Consider the following 20,198-nt stretch of genomic DNA (forward strand, 5'->3'; position numbering starts at 1 on the left):
TAAAAAAAAGTTCCGCAGTTTGTGAAATTTCACCACATAGACCCAAGAGTCCTGACAGGACAAGCAGCGATTTGACAGCTCGATCTTGCTTCTTCGTGTCAGCCCACGTGCCAAAAATCTTTCGTTCAGACAGAGGGTAAGCATTCAAGCGTAGTAAGGCTGCTTCAAGGTCTTTTCACCCACTAGTATACCTTGGTCAAAAACTATGCAAATGATCAATTGTCTCTGTACAGTCTTACGCAGAAGGCAGTCTGGGCTGTCCTCGCGTCCCATTGTGTGCAGATACTTTCAGGTCAATGCTACTTCAAGCCGCAGCCTGTGTAGCAAGGTTTCATTGACTTCTGTGAAGTTGAGGGGCATGAGTGAGCCAGAACCTTTGTTTGGGATCAGTCCTGGGGAGCTGTTCCTGTCAATTCTGTGGGTCAGACCAATGCAAGGCAGCAGCTTGTGCACGGGCTCTGTAGAGTGTTGCATTGCTATCTTGTCTTATGATGTGTGTAGCCAAAACAGTGTATATCCTTTAGCCGGCACAAGGCAGCATTTCCTTCACAGAAAATTAGTTCTATAATTGTAATTACACCAGCTAGTTTCTACTAATTTTTTCAAACAAAGAGCACGACTACAAAGTGCAACAAAGGGAAGGGACAGCAACGACTTCCAGCTAGTGCCTTGTTTGAAACGTATGACCCATATAAATACCATGCGCTTTATAACATCAACATAGCAAAAACAGCACGACGCCATGCTGCAACTTTTCTGCTACGACCCCCATGAGCACTGCCAGCTTTCATGTCCGCAACCTCGTTAAACTCGGTTTCCCCTTGAGAACATGATTTTAGTGCTAAAGATGACAGACACACTTTACTGGTGCTTGCATCTATCAATCAAACACCAGCAAACGTCAGTTAATTTGAAATGATACAGGGTAAACTTGGAAGCTGGCACAACTAGGTGGGATGGGAGTGGCGACAAAAATCTGTGCACAATACAGCCCTGTTGTGGCATTTTTCAGCACGGCGACAGTTGTCACACCGCCCTTGTTAACCTATATTCGAATCTCCTGATACTATGGAAAGACTTGTTGCATTGGTGGCACGCTGGAATTACCACTGTGTTGAACCATGGAGCCTGCCAGTCTGCCAGTTGCCATTTGAGTATGCGAGTCTGCCGATGGAAATTTTTTCTGGTGACTGTTGCACTGCCCTGCAGTGCTTCATGAATTATTTCCTGCTGGCACAGCCATTCCATTCCACGCAGACAAACAAAATGCGCACAGGCCGCATGCAACAGGCATGTGTTTGTGTTGTTGTGTGGGAAGCAGGTTTGCCAACGGGTACCAGTCAGCTGCGCAGTAGCACCCAATGTATGCTTAGATGCAGATATACCTAGCGGGTCCACCTTGGTTCATTCCACGGAGGCAAAAGCAACGCTTTCTCATGTTTCTCTGATGGTGCTTTTATATGGCCTCAACTTTGCATTGCATTAAACAACGAGACAGAGAAATATTTTATGGATTTGCGAGCAGAAGGATGTTAGGGCTTCCACCCCGTGAGAGCCGTTCTTAGTCCAAATGCACTGAAACCCACAAGCGCCGTCAAAGTCGTCCACCCCGGACTTTCACTACCGCCTTCACCATCGCTACAGTTACATCTGGATTTTTTGAATTATTAGTAACGATTAATTATTAACAGTGACTCTAAATGGCTAGTCAGTGAGTGGAAGTGGTTTGGTTTGTTGGGTAAAAATCAGAACAGACTGCTTTCACTATATGTTGTGAAGTGGGCGTGACAGTGACCCTGGCTCGTCAGTGAGCAGAAGTGTTTTTGCCGGTTGGGTAAAAATCAAGCATGACTGCGTTGAGGGGCAGACGAAGAGTGTGGAGCACGTCAGACATACTTTTAGCCTGTGCGATCAGTGTACGTGCTTTGTGCCATTGAGAAATTTAGCAGGTGTATCCCGTGTATTGTTTTTTACAAGTTTGTCCGACATAAGCGTTAAATCATTCATTCCTTTTAAAAGCAACACGAAGCCAGCAGGTGAGAAAGAAAAAGGTATGCTAGTAATACTAAAGGAAATTCAGGCTATTAGCAATGGTTCAGAATGACATGCAAACAATCTTTGCTAGCATGCAGAGTAGCTGACGAAATACTGCAGGGTAACAGTAGCACATGCACACGTGATTACAAAGAGGGTTATGGCATGTACAGGTAAGTGTGTAAGGTTGATTTAGTGCTAATATGCTGCGTGCACACGTAAATAAAAATACCCTGCAAAAAAAACAAGGCAACTGAGGTTAGAGCAAATAGAAACAACAACTACGCAGAGTCACCTAGATGGTATGCTTAGAATGTAGATATAACAGTTCAACACAGCACGTAGCATCTGTTATTGCTGAAGCCACTGACGCATCACCTAGCCTGTCATAAATGGGCACGATCACGTACGTTTGGCGACATCGTAAATTTTGGAGCACACGAACACAACACACACGGAAAATGCCACAGTAACTCACGACAGATATCCGGCGCATTTTTTGGCCACGCTTGTAACGACAGGGATCACGGCAAGTTGAAGCGAACGAACTCGCTGTCACTGCGACGCACCATTGCTAGCTGATGCTCTAGATTATTCACGTATACACTCCTGCAGCGACACGAATCTGGACACTGCAAGTCGAGTACGGAGCAGTATCAAAGTATTTGATGACTGCGGCGCCAGCAGCTTCACACAAACAAACCTGAAAGTATTTGATGACTGCGGCGCCAGCAGCTTCACACAAACAAACCTCTGGAAAACTATGACGCACCACACACATCGGTCACGTTTTGAAGGCAACACGGTGCTTCGTACTTTACTGCACATTTTGGGGCAACATTTGGTTCTGATGCGTACGTATTTGATATGAAAACATTGCGCTCTGCGCAAGCGCTGACCAGCACTTCGCGTTGCTGCCACGAATAGTCATCGGACTTTGAAGACTGAATTACTGCAGAAGATACAAGCGCGGTGACACAGGCTTGGAGCTGAACACCTCATATGAAACGAAAACACAGCGCAGCACCGCACCGCTCGTGAGCGACTCCACACAACGGCGACGCTCGTAACATTCTTGCTTGCCTCGGCACCGCCGGCACCGCGCGAAGCCGGAATGAACAAACTCGGAACAGACAAGCCCGTACTAGAGTGAACTCTACCCGTACGTATGCCAATACGGGGCCAAAATTCGCTCTTCGATAGAATTCGGCCTCTTCTCCATGCCGCTCGTCCGTAGGTCATCCGTAAAACCCGTGGTAAATCTATAAAAAGTGCTTTGTTTACACAACTACTTCTACGCGAGTGTCAAAAACAATAACAAACTCGAGTTTCGCTGAGAAAAATATAATGCAAACATCTACAAAGCGTGTCCATGACGTCACGGTGACTAGGTGACGTCATATTAAAAGACAATAAACTCAGGCTAAAAATAAATCTTGATACTGTAATATTAGTGTGTCACTGCCAAAAATATATGCAATACTATTGAAGTAATTGCAATGTAATGCAATTACGCAATTTTTTTGTTGACGTACGTCACTTCCGTGGGGCGCAGCAGCCAGTTCGGGGGGAATCGGCTCGGAAGCCCCGGGTTGCAGCTACAGTGAACTAGAATGTCTTGATCCAGTGGCGCGAACGGGAGCGCTTTGCAGCGTTCGGGCTGAAGCAAAGCGCGTCTACCGCCGCCAGGGGCGCCACTGCGCCTTCTTCGAAAACGGTACCGCGGTTGCACGGGCCGTTCCTTGGGGCGCTCGCCAGCTATTGCCGCTGCCGTTTTTTACTGTGGTACAGTAATTAACCTTTATGGAAGAAAGATGCTCACTTTTGTTGTCCCTGTACTTTTCTAAGAACGTTTTGTTGCTTATCAGACCCGTTTGAGCCATCGGGCAACGGCTACAAACAAATCGTCTGCTAGCGGCGCAGACGATACGAGCGGATGGCGGCGCGCGGTCGGACAAACTCTCCGTCTGTTTATGGCTGAGGCCGGCCTTTCATTTTCTGCGTGTTTTACGTTTCCGTGATGTTCCACAGAAGCAAGAGGTATACAATCGTCAGGAATATAGTTATTGCGAGTGCTGTCGAATAGAGGTTGGCCAGGCCGGGTACGCGATGTCAAAACGAAGGACGGACACCTATTGCTTTGCTCCGGGTTGTCACAGTGGTTACCCTGCAGGTGCTCCCAAGGCGTCTTTGTTCGCCGCTCCTTTGGACGATGAACTGTGCAAAAAGTGGGGACAAAATTTGGGAAGACTGGACAAACTCTTGACCATATCTTCAGCCGTTGGTGAGCGCCACTTTGAGCCCGAGTGCTTATTGCGTGATTACATCCACGTAATAAACGGCTGTAAAGTGCGACTTGTACGCGGGAAGCTGTCACTGGCTCCAGGTGCTGTACCTACCATCCTGCCTGACTGTGCTTCGAATTCTGCGCGGAGCATGCACGCGGAAGCCGCAAAGGAAAAGGCGGACAAGAGTTTCAGTTTCGGCAGCCAGCAAGCAAGCTGAAGAGCCGAAAAAGATGAGGTGCACCAGCCACAACACGAGGCTCTCTCTCCGCAGTGCTCATCAAATGAAGTCGCAAGTTCTGTGGAATGATGCTTTCACAATGAGCCATCTTCAAGAAGTCAAGCTTCCTTCAAAGCTCTGGTGCCGGCTAAATTGTGCCGACGATCGAAACGTTCGTTTCGCTATACGACATCGATACGAAAAAAAAAAAAAAGCTAGACATTTTCACGAGAAATCTGTGCTCTTCTATCCACATGATGACAAAGTGTCGTCGCAAACATTCTTTTCGTGGTGTGTTATGCGGAAGCGGTGACATATATTCCCTAGCTGTTGCGAACAGTGTGCTGCAAGAAGCTGACAGCAGTTCGGCCTGCAAAGGGGCCATGACGGCTAGGAGGTTTAGTGATGTATTACACGTGCTAACACCGAAGCTGCGATCTCAAACGACACATTTGGAGACGCTGCCTTCAGCACTAAGTGCCTGGGGAAAGTTTCCTCTGAAGGTAATTTGTTTATTGCAAACTTTGCTGCTGAGAAAATCAGCCGGGTGCTACTGGACGCGTGAATACTGGGTATAATTTGCTTTTGTAGAGTGAAATTCACAAGTAGGTTCATGCCGGGACTTTATTACAGTAAATATAAAAAGTAAATCCATTCGTAAAGAATTAAGGCTGCGTCTGCTGCAACCCGGGGCTTCCGAGCCGATTCCCCCCGAACTGGCTGTTGCGCCCCACGGAAGTGACGTACGTCAACAAAAAAAATTGCGTAATTGCATTACATTGCAATTACTTCATTAGTATTGCACATATTTTTGGCAGTGACACATTAATACTACAGTATCAAGATTTATTTTTACCTTGAGTTTATTGTCTTTTAATATGACGTCACCTAGTTACCGTGACGTCATGGACATGCTTTGTAGATGTTTGCATTATATTTTTCTCTGCGAAACTCGAGTTTGTTATTGTTTTTGACACTCGCGTAGAAGAAGTTGTGTAAACAAAGCACTTTTTATAGATTTACCACGGGTTTTACGGATGACCTACGGACGAGCGGCATGGAGAAGAGAGTTCACTCTAGTACGGGCTTGTCTGTTCCGAGTTTGTTCCGTTGGCCTATTTCAAATATTCCGGCTTCGCGCGGTGCCGAGGCAAGCAAGAATGTTACGAGCGTCGGCGTTGTGTGGAGTCGCTCACGAGTGGTGCGGTGCTGCGCTGTGTTTTCGTTTCATATGAGGTGTTCAGCTCCAAGCCTGTCTCCGCGCTTGTATCTTCTGCAGTAATTCACAGTCTTCAAAGTCCGATGACTATTCGTGGCAGCAACGCGAAGTGCTGGTCAGCGCTTGCGCAGAGCGCAATGTTTTCATATCAAATACGTACGTATCAAAACCAAATGTTGCCCCAAAATGTGCAGTAAAGTACGAAGCACCGTGTTGCCTTCAAAACGTGACCGATGTGTGTGGTCCGTCATAGTTTTCCAGAGGTTTGTTTGTGTGAAACTGCCGGCGCCGCAGTCATCGATGCTATCATCACAGTCATTGTTATACACAGTGTTGTGTCGGTATCACAACGCGAGGCAAATACTTTGATACTGCTCCGTACTCGACTTGCAAGTGTCCAGATTCGTGTCGCTGCAGGAGTGTATACGTGAATAATCTAGAGCCCCATCAGCTAGCAATGGTGCGTCGCAGTGACAGCGAGTTTTCGTTCGTTCGCTTCAACTTGCCGGGATCCCTGTCGTTACAAGCGTGGCCAAAAAATGCGCCGGATATCTGTCGTGAGTTACTGTGGCATTTTCCGTGTGTGTTGTGTTCGTGTGCTCCAAAGTTTACGATGTCGCCAAACGTACGTGATCGTGCCCATTTAGGACAGGATAGGTGATGCGTCAGTGGCTTCAGCAATAACAGATGCTACGTGCTGTGTTGAACTGTTATATCTACATTCTAAGCATACCATCTAGGTGACTCTGCGTAGTTGTTTCTATTTGCTCTAACCTCAGTTGCCTTGTTCATCTTTTTTGCAGGGTATTTTTATTTACGTGTGCACGCAGCATATTAGCACTAAATCAACCTTACACACTTACCTGTACATGCCATAACCCTCTTTGTAATCACGTGTGCATGTGCTACTGTTACCCTGCAGTATTTCGTCAGCTACTGTGCATGCTAGCAAAGATTGTTTGCATGTCGTTCTGAACCATTGCTAATAGCCTGAATTTCCTTTAGTATTACTAGCATACCTTTTTCTTTCTCACCTGCTGGCTTCGTGTCGCTTTTAAAAGGAAAGAATGATTTAACGCTTATGTCGGACAAACTTGTAAAAAACAATACTCGGGATATACCTGCTAAATTTCTCAATGGCACAAAGCACGTACAGTGATCGCACAGGCTAAAAGTATGTCTGACGTGCTCCACACTCTTCGTCTGCCCCTCAACGCAGTCATGCTTGATTTTTACCCAACCGGCAAAACCACTTCTGCTCACTGACGAGCCAGGGTCACTGTCACGCCCACTTCACAACATATAGTGAAAGCAGTCTGTTCTGATTTTTACCCAACAAACCAAACCACTTCCACTCACTGACTAGCCATGTAGAGTCACTGTTAATAATTAATCGTTACTAATAATTAAAAAAATCCAGATGTAACTGTAGCGATGGTGAAGGCGGTAGTGAAAGTCCGGGGTGGGCGACTTTGACAGCACTTGTGGGTTTCAGTGCATTTGGACTAAGAACGGCTCTCACGGGGTGGAAGCCCTAACATCCTTCTGCTCGCAAATCCATAAAATATTTCTCTGTCTCGTTGTTTAATGCAATGCAAAGTTAAGGCCATTGAAAAGCACCATCAGAGAAACATGAGAAAGCGTTGCTTTTGCCTCCGTGGAATGAACCAAGGTGGACCCGCTAGGTATATCTGCATCTAAGCATACATTGGGTGCTACTGCGCAGCCGACTGGTACCCGTTGGCAAACCTGCTTCCCACACAACACAAACACATGCCTGTTGCATGCAGCCTGTGCGCATTTTGTTTGTCTGCGTGGAATGGAATGGCTGTGTCAGCAGGAAATAATTCATGAAGCACTGCAGGGCAGTGCAACAGTTGCCAGAAAAAATTTCCATCGGCAGACTCGCATACTCGAATGGCAACTGGCAGGCTCCATGGTTCAACACAGTGGTAATTCCAGTGTGCCACCAATGCAACAAGTCTCTCCATAGTATCAGGAGATTCGAATATAGGTTAACAAGGGCGGTGTGACAACTGTCGCCGTGCTGAAAAATGCCACAACAGGGCTGTATTGTGCACAAATTTTTGTTGCCACTCCCATCCCACCTAGTTGTGCCAGCTTCCAAGTTTACCCCGTATCATTTCAAATTAACTGACGTTTGCTGGTGTTTGATTGATAGATGCAAGCACCAGTAAAGTGTGTCTGTCATCTTTAGCACTAAAATCATGTTCTCAAGGGGAAACCGAGTTTAACGAGGTTGCGGACATGAAAGCTGGCAGTGCTCATGGGGGTCGTAGCAGAAAAGTTGCAGCATGGCGTCGTGCTGTTATTGCTATGTTGATGTTATAAAGCGCATGGTATTTATATGGGTCATACGTTTCAAACAAGGCACTAGCTGGAAGTCGTTGCTGTCCCTTCCCTTTGTTACACTTTGTAGTCGTGCTCTTTGTTTGAAAAAATTATTAGAAACTAGCTAGTGTAATTACAATTATAGAACTAATTTTCTGTGAAGGAAATGCTGCCTTGTGCCGGCTAAAGGATATACACTGTTTTGCCTACACACATCATAAGACAAGATAGCAATGCAATACTCTACAGAGCCCGTGCACAAGCTGCTGCCTTGCATTGGTCTAACCCACAGAATTGACAGGAACAGCTCCCCAGGACTGATCCCGAGCAAAGGTTCTGGCTCGCTCATGCCCCTCAACTTCACAGAAGTCAATGAAACCTTGTTACACAGGCTGCGGCTTAAAGTAGCATTGACCTGAAAGTATCTGCACACAATCGGACGCGAGGACAGCCCAGACTGCCTTCTGTGTAAGGCTGTACAGAGACAATTGATCATTTGCATAGTTTTTGACCAAGGTATACTAGTGGGTGAAAAGACCTTGAAGCAGCCTTACTACGCTTGAATGCTTACCCTCTGTCTGAACGAAAGATTTTTGGCACGTGGGCTGACACGAAGAAGCAAGATCGAGCTGTCAAATCGCTGCTTGTCCTGTCAGGACTCTTGGGTCTATGTGGTGAAATTTCACAAACTGCGGAACTTTTTTTTATGGTCGGTAAATAAGTTATGCGAATTATGCAGTGATTAGTCTGTTTCTGCACCCCATACATGCTTTAAGTGTACAAAGTCCATTGGTTGATTTCACTGTCATTTCTCATACCCTCAGTATTCAGTACCTTCCTTGCCCCAGTGGGATTTAAGTAGCAGGCCCAAGTTCAGTTTCTCAGGCTGGCCTCTTCTCCTTTCAAAAATCTTTTACTATCTCTACCTCTCTCTTGCCAGCATGCCAGGTGCTTGTAACGGTTTACTAGGATTCGCAACGGTCACCATACGATAAAAATTTCTTATGACTACTTTCATTGCTGAAGTTCACTGCACTCAGTGTACTAGGGTGTTTGGCGCACAATAGTAATTATGACTGCAGACAGCCTACAGTTCTTAAAGCCCACATCGAAATCCTGCCACAGACTCGTTCTTGCCTTCACTTCGATAAGGCTGTCACAAATGGGTTGATCAGCCGAACATGCTGGAAGGGATGTTTTTCTGCACTCTGAATTAATGTTTGATCATTGTGCATACATTAAATACATTAAAGCATTTTTGCTGTTTCTTCCTTTTTATCTCTTGACACCCAGTGCAACCAATGGGCTGGTAAAAGCTGTGGCTTGTCATGTGTGTTTCCAGTTCATAATGGTGCATTCTGCTTGTTGCCAAAGCCAACTGCAGAAAAGTTCTTCAGCCATAATGCAGTGCTGGCGATGGTCTTTTGTGGGCTATAAAAGCAAAATGTACTGGTTGTTGGTCAAATAAAGTGAGCCAATTTTAAATGTTTCTTCCCAATGCCGGATGTGTTTTCTTGGAGGTTGTGTGTTTGCTTAGTCCTTTTGGAGACAGTTGAGCATGTATGGCTCATGTGTTGGCCATGAGACTAATTAATCAGCATTTGAAGGTTCATGGGGCAGGTACAACTTGTACAGCTGGTGAGCGAAGGGATATAACTATTACATTTCCGATTTTCTTGCAACATGTCACTAGCATACAACAATTAGGATTTATAATTTAGCTGCAGTTCTTTATTACGACAATACTGCTATTGTGCCCATTATAAAATGAATAATAATTACGATCAGCCGCCATACGTTGCTGGCCGTAACGTGTGCGGCGTCATCAGAAAACATGTCATAGTTACTCCCGCCGTTTACCGCGCACGTGTGCACGCGTTTTGCGATGAGCGTGCGGCATCAACCTGGCTTGCCCGTGGTGCTCGGAAAAATACCAGAAAAACAGTCACTACGTATGCGCCACAAGGATGAGCACTAGACACCTCGCAGACGCCCAGCATCGCGAAGCCGGTTCTACCGCGTGCTGACGCATTTCACTTTAGGAGGAATGGGAAAGCCTGCGGACAAAGCAGTCCGGGTCAGCCAGTCATGCATGCAGAAGATGGATATGACGATGACTACTACTGCCACAGTGAGAAGCGACGACGGAACACGTAAATAAACAAATTTCGCAATACGTGGTGGTGTCATTCAGTGCTTCAGGAGGATCTAAAAAGAAATCCTCCAGCTCGCCTTGCGTCACTTAGTGCAAGTTTCGCCAGTTTTAAAGACGAAGGTGTAACATATCAAACGCGAAAACTGACCGTACATATACGTGGCGTCGGCGGAGCCATCGCTGTATGGACTGGTGTACTTGAACTCATTTCGCCAGAGCAGCAGCCAAATCCTCTCACTACGGCGCTAAACCGGCACCTTGGCAGAATGGAACCTTGCTGCCAGCTGCAGGTGCACGTGGCAGCACGTATACGCGTAAACGGATGCGCACACACAGCTCTGACTGCTGGGGAACTTCAGCGTGATGAGCATCCAGTCTGCTTGTCAGAAAACGAAGGCCTGTATGCTTCTTTCTTTTTGGACAACAAACGTCACATGGTTGGCCGGTTCTTCATCACTTGCAGTGATAGGCTGTTGGACAGCTGCTGCTATGACCAGAAGCAACATGCGCACTACTTACATGACGTTTGTATACAAATTATGTGCAACAACGCTTGTATCAATTTGGTGTTGACAGGAGCTGTGTGGGCACAGTTTATGTGGGAGACTATATTGGCGCTACATGTGCTGCCCTTAACAGCGTGTGGTACAGCGCTGTGCTCTCGCTGTTTATTGATTACCAGCACAATTTTTACAACGGTGTGTGAAGTTGGTGAAATGAAGTACAGTGTATCTCCTGGATTGGTCGGTGCTTTCTGCTTCGGCGTGATTCTTTCCAGGCCATCACTAACAAGGGTGGCAAAGTTGTGCTTGTGCCAGAAGCCAAATTTTTTGACACTTTGTGATCAGTACTTGTAGCACTGCAGTGTACCTTGTAACTTTGGAAGCTCGGAAAAGTTGGTACAACGTACATGACCAAATATACAGAGTTGTAGGCACGACGGAAAGAGGCATATTAACACGCGTTTACTCCAAACATCTTTTTGTCACATCTAATATAATTCAGGCCTCTTTTGTCCCAGCTGTGCTGATTTCACCAATTTCACTCCCCAAAATAAGGCACCTGCTGGTCTTTTTATGCACAGAAAGTATGGTGAGGTTTCAAAACATTTCAGGCTGCTGCGCCAAAACTATACGGACAAAAACGCTGGTGTTCAGCCGCTTCAGCGGCGCGTACTACAGTGCACCAGAGTGGAAGTTCAAGTGCACTGGGCACCATGTCTAGACCCAAGAGAACTCTTGTCAAATGAGGGCCTTCAAAGGTATTCCTTCGGCCTATTCTTCTCCCCACAAAAGCCACAGATTCTATGATCTAAATGGGAGCGCAAGCAGCCTTCGTGCAACACTATTTAGACCTTTGCCGGCAGAATCTTCAGCCAGTGCCCACGTTTGAGGACACAGACCCATTCTTCCCTATTGAGCCACAGCAGATCAAACCTGATGGCGTACGTGATATGGGGCGCGCACACACCTTCCAAAATAAAAAGAAACAAAGAAGTGCGGTTACAAAAGCCGGCGAATTTAAACGTGCAACACAATCCTCCGAATCCTCCACTCGGAGTGGTTTTGCCTTGCCCGCAGGTGCGCCGTAGATAATACAACACCGAACGACAGCCGATGTACCAAGGAGGAGAGTTATCAGCCTGCGCTTACGGCGCGTACAAAAAGCGCGTGATTTTCATCGTAAACAATGAAAAGCACAGCCGACCTAAACATGAGTGCCGGCACGGCCGCTTTGCACGGCCGGCATGGTACTTCGTACTAGTTTCGGCCGTTTCGGCGATCAACAATGACGACCGAATCCAAGAAATAATAACAAAAAACAGGTGACGTCACTTCCGTGGGGCGCTCCAGCCAGCCCCGATCGGGCGAGGCTGGAGCACCCCGGGGGAAAGGATCCCCGGGGTGCAGCAGCCTTTGCCAAGAATTTAAACATAGCAGTTGTCCGCCGGCAGCACATCGAACGCGTACGCTCGCATCGATCGTCTGCGCAGGTAGCAGACGACACCAAACAACTCGATTTATAGCCGTTTCCCTACAGCTCAAACGGGCAGATTTGCAACAAAACGTTCCTAGCAAGGTACGGAAATGCCAGACGCGAGTAGCATTTTTTTTAAGGGTTAATTACTACCCAACATCGGAACAGCGACAGCCTGCCGCGGCGGCGCCTTTCGAAGATGGCGCAGCAGCGCCACCTGGTGTTTTCTACACAGAAGAGCACGCCCCTTCCTCGCCGTTCGCGCCACTAGATCATTCTAGTTCACTATAGTTGCAGCGTTGCAGCAGACGCAGCCATTTTTCCTTCATGGCGGAAGCTGAGGGGCAAGTCGACGCGCGCGGCACCTAGGAGATAAAAACTGAGCTAAACTATTATTATTGAAATTTTTTTTGTAAAATAAAGATTGCTTTTTAAATTAAAACACAATAATTACGTAACATTTACTTGTGTTTTTGCGGCTTTTCTTTTTATGAATTACGGCAGGAGCCGCAGGCACTTGAGTACTGCTTCAACGTCCTGCCGACAGACGACAGGCAAGTCAACTTGCCCCCAAGCGCCTAAGGTAGGGACGTTACTTGCCCCTAGGGTGCCTCGATGCGCGCCCGAGGCACCCTACTTGCCCCGTGCTTGCCCCGGCGCAGGGGGGCAACCGAAGACCGGCTTTTGATACATGGGGCCTATGGAGAGTTTCGCAACTGTCTATATCCAGTAACTCTGATTATTAATACTGCAAAAGTGAAGATAAAATTACTGTATTCTTGTGATGCCGGCGCCGTCATGCGGCGGCCATCCACTGCTCTCGCGTCGTCTGCTACACGAACTTCTGCGTCGCAGAGCCATCGCATGGATGATACTGCACCCCGTGACTTGAAGACAGCGCATACATGTTAAAAAGGAGGAGAGCAGCGGCTGCCGGCGGCGCCAACCGCCGCCAAGTCTGCTACGGGCAGACACGCGGACGCCGACGGCCACCTCGGCGACACACAGGCAGCTGCCAGCGGCGATCGTACTGGAAACCAACCATGTACATGTACGGTCGCCACAACTTCCAACACAAAATCAGAACACTATTCACCGCTGTTTTAAACGCAGAGCATTTGTATATCTCACGATGTCACCCGTGCGTCGGCGTCCGCAGCAACCGGCCTCCCCCTACACTATATATAAAAAAGACAGCAAGGTCGTTTGAACTAGACCGAGTGCCCGGAGCCCGAAACCGTCCGCCGACGCCACGGGGGGTGTGGAACGCCGCTGCCGCGCTGTAACCCAAGCTGGGCCGATGGCTTCCCGTAACAGCCGCTTATTCCGGTCGGTCGGCACGCAAAGACACACTCCGCATGCATTTCTTAGAAAACCTGGACCTTGGCGGCCGAAGAAGTAGTTGAAAGAAGAATACAGAACTCGAAGTGTGCACCTTTCGCACGCAGGCAATGGAAGAAAACTGAACAAACACCACACGAACGACAAATTGGGCCCATCTCCCCGCGAGGGGGACTCGAGTAAACGCGTCGCATAGGGGGTGGGTGTATTGCGTTAACGTTTAGTGTTTGGGGAGTTGGTGGTAGTGAATGCGTTGTATCAGCAGCTTCTTGACGTAGTTTGAATGAGTCAAGGAAATTTCGTCATTCTTGCGTGTTTCGCTTTGTTTACAAAGCAAGAAACGCAAATGCTTGCAGAGTTGTTAACTAACTAACTGACTGACTGACTGACTGACTGACTGACTGCAACGGCTTACTTGCACGAATGCTTTGCTCTGTGGACAGCCAATGCACTCGCCATTTGTACAATTAGCACCAAAACATTAGAAGAACGTATTTTTTTGTTTGGTGCTAACGTTAGAGCAATGTTCTTAATGTCATTTTTTTGAAATGTTTAACTAATGTTATCAAAAACGTTACAATAATGTTTTGCCAAACATTATTTAAACGTCCACAAAACATTTTTACAACATATTATTAATGTTAGTGTTACGTTTCCCTAACGTTGCAGCGAACAAGCTAATAACGTTCAAAAAACGTTTAAAAACAATGTAAAACGTTACATCACATTTCGCCAAACGTTATGCGAACAGTAAGAAAGCATTTCTACAACACATAAATACTTTTGGAGTTACGTTTACCTAACGTTGCAGAAGCACCCTAGCAAAACATTTTAAGAACAACTAAAAACGTTACAGTAACGTTTCGTCAAACATTATTGGAACTGTGAGGTAGCATTTCGACAACATATTAATTATGTTGGATTTACATTTACCTAACGTTGCAGAAAACACGCTTGAAACGATCTTTTAACGTTGCAAAACCTTTTCAGAATGTGGACCAGGAATGTTACATGGAGCATTGTTTCTGTTATCCAAGTTTGCCGGTTACGATATATTTTAAAGCATTTTCGAAATAACAAGGAAAAGTGAAATTTCAAATAAAATTTTATTTTATTTTTGCATGGTTACATTTTTTTTTCACTCCATTGCGGCTGCTGTGCAGGAGAGGAGGCTCCATCCAGGGGCTGGCTGCGTCTGTGTGGAAAAAGCAAACAATTCCTACTTCAGTACGCTGCGGCAGTAGGCTGTTTTTGCGCGAAAAAGTAGTCGCCGCCTAAGGATTTGTTTAGTTAACGAGCGCACGCACGCACACACACGCACATGCACACACTAAAAGGAGAGTAAACGAACAAGCAGCTACGCAGCAACTCGTGCTAACCATATGACCAGAAGAAAGCAAGCGCACAAAATTTTGGGTCACCTGACTCCCAACTTGAATCTCCCGAGTCAGTAACCTATAAAGGTTAGTGACTGTTCGTCAAAGTCGCTCGCTAGCGGAGTGTTATGTCTTCTGCATGGTTCATGTACTTTTATTAGGCAGAGATTAGGATGAAAATCATTTAAATATAAATGCACTATTAAATTTTGAGAATATTACTTTATTGCTTACTTTGTGGGTTCCTGTAAGCCCAATATTCGCAAAGTGGATCCAGTCACCAATGATGTGGCCCGCTATCGACTGTGACCTGCGTCACACCAGCAGCAGCTGGAAAGCATAGGGCGCGACTAGTTATGGGCTGCATAGCAGTTCATAAATTGAACTACTAAAACAAATCAAAATACGCTCTCAGAAATTTTCTACACTCACCAAATACTACTCGGGAACGGATAAGCCTCTCGGACCTTTTTCTTCTTTTCTTCCTGTCCAACTGTATATAGATCTGACCGCTATATACCTCAATCGAAACAACCCATCTGAAAATTCGCTTGGTTGTAGAAGCGACGTTTGCTCCTCCAGTCCGGCAGATATTTCACCTAAAAAAGAACACAAAGTGCTACAAAGGTATTACAGATGGTTCACACAAAAGAACACACCCATTAAACACGAATGTGTATAATGGTCCAAGTTTACTTACGTAATAAAGGGGACCAAAGTGGGATCTCATAAACGAACAACTTCGATCCTAGTCTTTCTCAGCACTGAAAAAAGTTGTTTTGCGTGTTTTAATACTTGCTTGGAGCAGGCTAGGGGAAAGAAAGGAGGAAGAATTTGAGCATTTTACAACAACCGGGGCATTCTTTTTTTTTTTTTTGCACGAATGCAGGAAGGTTCAGTTTTTCAGTCAAAGCCATGCGTATCATTGCAGCCACTAAATTTGTTAGCGTTCACTTTAACCATGGTTTTTGTTTTTTCACGCTCGGCGTTGTTACCTCGTCATATGAAACGCATCCTGTCTGCTGAGCATTTGCAGGATTTTTCAAAAGTTGGGAAGAGCGCCTGGAACCACGGATGTAAAAGCCTTTGATTCAAGCTGTTCGAAACCGCACCACCGATGAACAGTACTAGAACTAGCCTTTTTGCTCGAAGCATGTCGGTTTTATTTCGGCGAACGACGGCTGTGCATGATCAATGCGGCCCCAATGAAAGCGTGTTGGTTCCAAACTTCTGATAAAGTACGCGCAGTAGGCTAAACTCTCTATCCAGAGTGACCTCTTTTGGGCGGAACGGCTCCCTTTAGAGGGAATGGGTGATCGCTAGCATGACCAAGTACCTCCCACACCTCTTAACCCAAATTCCCCCCTTCGGATCTTTATCGGCTTAGTTGAAAGTGGCACCTGCCCTGGTCATTCCAGCTCCTGTTGTGCTGTGCGTTATCGATTTAATTCGCTTTTCCATTTTGATTCGCTAAACCCGCTAGCCATTTACACAATTGAGCAATATTTACTTACTGATTTCTATGGTCTCGGGATTGGCACTCATCGTCGATGAACTCCGCGCGGCTTTCCCGGTTTGAGGGTATCTTGAAAACCATAGCCTGCAATGAAAGTGACTTCGACTCTTTACCAGCTGCTATCAACGTTACTAGAATAAACTCAGTTTGAAAGCTCCGCCGGAGAGGCGGGCCGCGTGGCGGGCGCGAGAACTAGTGGCGCTGTAGTCGAGTCTTGCGCTACTCTCGGCGCGTCGTCTGCTACTGCGGCGGGCCGCCGCAGCAGCCGTCCGCGGCGGGCCGCCGCCCCGAGGTACCGCGGCGGCTTTCTAGTACTGCTATTGCTAAACTTAAACATATATCATCTTCCCGGTCGACAAGCTTAAACATCTTCATCCTTCCAGTCGACGTTACCGCATCCCATTTGTGCACTGTTTGAGTAGATATGCGTACGATCGTCTATATGCGCATTGACTTGCATGCGTTGCTCATTGGCTGGCTAAGAATCGACGGTGGGCCTATATTTCAGCTGTGTAGATTGCGTTTAACTTCCATATACGGGAGTTTCTTAGCGAGTGAGCATTTTCAGCGTAGTTTCGATAAGTACTGAGCTGTCTTATCTCGACGAAAAATGACCCAACACGTTTGTAAAAGCCGTGCCTTTATGCCTGTGCAGCAACACGACAGTTTTTGTGAATCTCGTCAGTGCGAGGTTCCGTTAACCAGCTTCCGATGTAGAGTTCCTATTCTCGACTTTCATATGAGCCGGGCTCGTCTCACCTCCTCCGGCTTCAGCGCTGTTTGTGGTGCATACGAGACATTAGATCACCGAAGATGAAAGTTCGCCTAAGGTTCTGACGCTCAGTTCATCTCTCGCAGATGCACTCGACTTTTGCGAAATCACGTTAAAGCTTTAATCCACAATTTAAAGGTGCGGATTCTACGCCTAAGTTCGTAAGGATCTTTGACCGCCTTTTTGATGTTTTGAACTCAAGAAATTCCTCCACCTGATCGTTCAAGGCACCTCTGCGAAAGGCGAATGAGGATTTAATGAGGGCTTTTAAAGGCTGAATTGTACATAACAGGACTCCAGGATGCACAAGGAAAATCAGCAATTGAGGGCCTCAAGAAAACCGTATTTTTAGGACTCCCCATACGTATGAACAGTGTCATGGCAACTTTTGACAGGCTTGTGGAAACAGGGAAGCTGCACAATTTGCTCACGCACGAGATGTCTCAAAACCACCTGAAAGCATTTTTTGGTTGCGTAAAAGGAAAGGGGTGTCAAAAAACAACAACCCTACTACCTTCCAAAGGATCTGCATAAGGCAGTTGTTTAAGCAATTCCATGTTAGCCGTACGCGATTAAATATGATCGAATACGCATTCAGCCGTTCGCGGGCGTAATGCGTATTCACTTGAAACATTCAAAAAGTCAGGTACTCGTTGAAAGCAACAAAGGGGTATATGACTTTTATTCACCCGGAATTAATTCGAAAGGCCGTAGAAGGTGAGACCAGCCCGGCGCACATAAAAATGCAGCATTGGAACTCTACACCGGAAGCTGGTTAACGGGACCTCCCACTGATGAGGTTCACAAAAACTGTCGTTCTGCCATGCGGGCCGGAACGACCACCCTCACGTGTTTTGCCTGAAGCCAGGCAAAACACCTGTTGTTTTGCCTGGCGAGAGTCGGCGTCAATAGCGGGCGCCTCCTTCACTCCAGAAGGTTTTCATTAAGCTCGTCGGTGCAAGTGCGCGTGCTTTGCAGCGACCAAGATTACTAGTAACGTTGGCAGCGAGTATGTACGCTTTGCTCGTCGGTCATTTTTGGAACTGTTTTCGGCCATGCGAAGGAATATGGAAAAAGTAACAACGTGCACAGAGTGCCTAGCATCGCTCACAAGTACGCCTGAGGAGTATACAGCCGCGCCCAAACCGCATGAAAGTGCACTCACTCAACTCAGGTCTTTCAAAAAAGGCTGCCTACGCCATCCCTCACGCAGCCTATTTTCTACAATAAAGGCTATTGAGAAAGCTGCCCAAAAGCCCTTCGACGAAAACACCATAGTTGGTGACCTTTTTTGGATTGTCCTTGAAAAGTTGGAGTGGTTTTCACTGCCTTCTTTGGGCTGCACTGCTCATGATCAAGATATGATGGCTAGAGTAGTTAAGTTTTACATTGTGATGCGAATGTTCTTTTTTTGCAAGAAAATCAATCAGGAACTACAGCTGTCTGAAAAAGTAAAAAATGCCAGAAAAAAGGTGAAGTTGCTGTAACATTTTGCACTTCACTCTAAGGATAGCCGTCGCGAAAACTTGTAAAGCATTGAAAATAGTGTAAAGCATGGTTACTGTTTTTCTATAACGCCTTTTTTGTAAATAGCAGGAAACATGAATATTTTTTTTCTACAGTGTTCTTGTATATTGTGTAAGTCCAGTTTTTTTGCACATATCTTGTTCGTGCCTCTTGTCTTCAGTACATTGTTTTGTTGTTACTTCATTATTTTGCATTGTACCCTTGTTTTTCTTGTCTGCTTATTATAAATTTGTACCTATTATACCCACTCCCCTCTGTAACGCCCTACCCGGGCCTTGAGGGTGACCTCAAATAAATAAATAAAATATAAAGTCACTATCTTACAAACTTGTCGTTTTTGGTCGAGATAAGACAGCTCAGTAGTTATCGGAACTACGTTGAAAATGCTCACTCGCTAAGAAACTCCCGTATATGGAAGTTACACGCAATCTACACAGCTCAAATATAGGCCCACCGTCGAATCAGCCAACCAATGAGCAACGCACGCAAGTCAATGCATACAGACGACCGTATGCATATCTACGTAAACAGTGCGCAAATGTGATGCGGGGTGTCAACTGGAAGGATGACTAATTTTGAAGTTTGTCGACTGCAAGGATGATGAATGTTTAACTTTGGCCATAGCACTACTAGAAAGCCGCCGCGAGCAACTCCGCGTCGGCCCACCGCGGCATGCCGCCGCCGCCGCCGCCGAAGTAGCAGACGACGCCCCGAGAGTAGCGCAAGACTTGACTGCAGCGCCGCTAGTTCTCGCGACCGCCGTTTGGCCCACCCTCCTCCGCTGGCGGAGATGCGGAGCTCCGAAACTGAGTTTATTCTAGTAACGTTGGCTGCTATTTACCAGCCTTTTGGGGTGCATTTCTCACAACTCAAGAACGCGCTATGCTGCTTAATGCATTTCAAAAATGTAAGTCGCAAACGAACGCATGTACTCGAACAGCGCACTTTTTCCCACTTTTTCCCAACAGCGCACTTTTTCCCACCCTCTGTGACACCTTCAGCCCTCAAAGTGCCCCTTTCTAACAAAGTTGGCTGTATAGTCACGCAGGTTGACTGGTTGCTTATCGCCAGCGAAGAAAGCTACGACAAAAGGCTCAGGTTTGCAGCTTTTAACAATATATATCCCAGAAGTTTGACGAACTTTTTGCGACAGGCTACCAAAAGGTGCATTCTGACCTGTTCGTTTGCATTTGTATCGACTACATTCCGAAGTAGCTGCACCCCCCCCCCCCCCCCCACCCCTGTTTTTTTTTTTCACGTTAAGGAACCCCGGCGTTCCCAACATAATTATCGCATCGCCAGGCAATTAGGGGCAAACGTAATGCTTTTTTTGTTTTTCAAAATTTCGCACAGCGAACTACGCTACCTGACTTGCCCGGCTGAAGTGAAGATCATTCGAGTGTGGGCTTAGATATCCGAATTCA

Source organism: Haemaphysalis longicornis, unplaced genomic scaffold (genome assembly GCF_048455015.1).
Source record: "Haemaphysalis longicornis isolate Haplotype H1 unplaced genomic scaffold, Haemaphysalis longicornis Haplotype H1 scaffold_1, whole genome shotgun sequence".
Lineage (NCBI taxonomy): Eukaryota > Metazoa > Arthropoda > Arachnida > Ixodida > Ixodidae > Haemaphysalis > Haemaphysalis longicornis.